The sequence below is a fragment of the Cyprinodon tularosa genome, unplaced genomic scaffold (assembly GCF_016077235.1).
Source record: "Cyprinodon tularosa strain WSP-4 unplaced genomic scaffold, ASM1607723v1 ctg170, whole genome shotgun sequence".
Taxonomy (NCBI): Eukaryota; Metazoa; Chordata; class Actinopteri; order Cyprinodontiformes; family Cyprinodontidae; genus Cyprinodon; species Cyprinodon tularosa.
Window position 1 is genome coordinate 1 of NW_024038532.1, and position 2,500 is coordinate 2,500.

The following is a 2,500-nucleotide window of genomic DNA, read 5'->3' on the forward strand; positions in this document are numbered from 1 at the left end:
AGGGGGGCTAAAGGGTCGGGAAAAAATTTAGCAAGTGCTCATGTTGCTACGTCGAAAGTTCCCAAATGGAGCGATACGAAAAAGTCATGTTTGTTTTGAATTTTCAGTTCGGATTTTCAGAGAGTCTCATTGGATTTCTATTGGGGAAGTGTGGACTTCTTCGTGGTCTGGGCCAAACAGTCGGAAAACCGTAAATGCCACACAAATGAGGGTTAATTTCCTGAATCCTGACAAAAATCCCTACGTTTGATGTAATTTATTTCATGAGTAAAAATGAGGAGCTGAGAAGAATTTGTTCGGAAAAACGAACAGCTTAAAAGTAGAGCACGACTCTAGCAGTTGAAGATTCCGTCCATAGACTTCCATTATAAATCTGAAAATCTTAAAAAATTTTTAAAGTTTGAAGCTTCACTGAAGCAAAACTGTAAAAGTTAGCAAAAAGCTGAGTTAAACAGTAATAGCAGAAAGATACAGAAACATTTTAAAAGTTGAATGGTGTTTCTAGCTGAAAGTATGCTGAAGTAGTTAAAGGGCAAAGTAGCTGAAGATTCAGTGGAATTTTTGAAGTTTTACATGTATTTCAATGGGACAGAAAAAGTCATAAAAAGCTAAATATTTAAAAAAGTATAATAGCTGAAGTTATCACAAAATACAGCAGGATGGACCAGAAGAAGCTGAACGTTTTGATACCAAATTTGTTGAAATCGGCTGAAGTATGGGGAACTAGTTAGAGACGGAAAAACGTACGGAAAGTATAATAATAATAATAATAATAAAGAGAAACAGAAAAACAACTAGAAAAAGTTGCATTTCCTGCGAAAATGCAGTGTGAATGCTGTACGCTAAACTGTAAGCTGTAAGGTTAAAATGGCAGAAACAAGCTGAAATTTAAAGTCAAAGCTGCTGAAATGGTATGGAATAGCAAAAAAAATGTCTAATTAGTTTCTTAAAAGTAGCTGAAGCCAACAGCAGAAACATGGCAGACATGTTATGAATTAACAGCAAGCAGAAAAGCTTAATGCCTTTCCAGAAAGAGAGCAGAATCAAGCCAAAATTTGAAAAAATATGCAGAAATTTTATAAAATAGCAAAAACAGTAACATAAACAGTAAAAAAGTTGAATCTTAACTAGTTGAAGACAAAAATGAGTAGCTTAAGGATAGGAAGATAAATGTTGAATATGTATAAAAAGTATTAAAGTCTGAAATCATATGTGGAAATGTCAAGACTTGTAAAAAAAATGTGAAATTAATTAAAATGTGTCAGTCGATCAGCATAGAGAAAACAGTGTCATCCTTAGAAGCTTGAAAATCCACACACCAAAGTACAAGACTGACCATAAGAAGCACAGGAAGGACAGAGAGAGAAGCTTATAAAAAGAGAGCTAATAAAACTTAAGGAGCTGAATTTATCAAAAAATCTAACCTGCATGTTATGAGCTGCTGTGTTGATGACAGCACCGTTGGCAGGCTTAGGCTGCATGTTACGAGGTTATCAGATGCTTTATTACAGTGTAAATCTTAGAACCTGATTAAGAAATATGCACTGAGGTGTGTGGTCAACAGGCCTTGGTAGTGTAATTTGAAGAAATTGGTTGAGTTTGGGTCATAGCTATGAGCCATACGGCACAATGAATGAGTGTATGTAAGAAAGAGGCTTTTATTTTGTAGAGTCCCTTTAGTCTTATTTTGAAAGTCTATCATGGATGTGTTTCAAGGGAAGGGTCATGCCCAACAGTGATATAGAATCCATTTCTAAATATGAAATCACTTGTTTTCCATGTTATTGGGTGAATAGATGCTGTGTTAGAGCGTAAATGGGAGACTTTTATTGTGAAATTCACTCCAGGGTATGTTTTGAAAAGGTCCCTAGGGTCTAACAGAAACAAGCTGGTAGAGTTTGGGTCATAATGCTGATCCATTTGCATCAATTAATACACAAGTGTAATATAGAGGCTTTTATTTTGTAGGGTCACTGGAGTCTTATTTTGAAAGTCTAGCATGGTTGTGTGTTGAGGAAAAGGGTCAGACCCAGCAGTGATACTTGATGACTTTCCAATCATTAAATCACTCTTTCCCCTGTTATTAGGGCAGTAGATGAAGTGGCAATGGGAGGCTTTTATTTTGAAATTTGCTGTGGGGTGTGTTTTGAAAAACCCCTAGAGTCTCATTTTTAAAAAAGTGGTTGAGTTTGGGCCATAGTGTTGAGCCATATGCTGGAAAAAAAAATATGAGTTTAATGTAGGGGCTTTTAATTTGAAGGGTCCCCGGAGTCTTATTTTGAAAGTCTATCAGGGTTGCGTGTGAAGGGAAGGGTCATGGCCAGTAGTCATATTGTATCCACTTCCTAATGTTAAATCAGTGTTGTCTCCCTCCATTAGATTAAAATGTGCTGTTTAAAGTGGTGGAGGTAAAATCCTTTGAAGCACGGTTACCTTGACGACGTTAACGAGCCTGTCAGTGACAGAGAGACATGCGCTTCACTTTCGTTCCTTAGTTCTC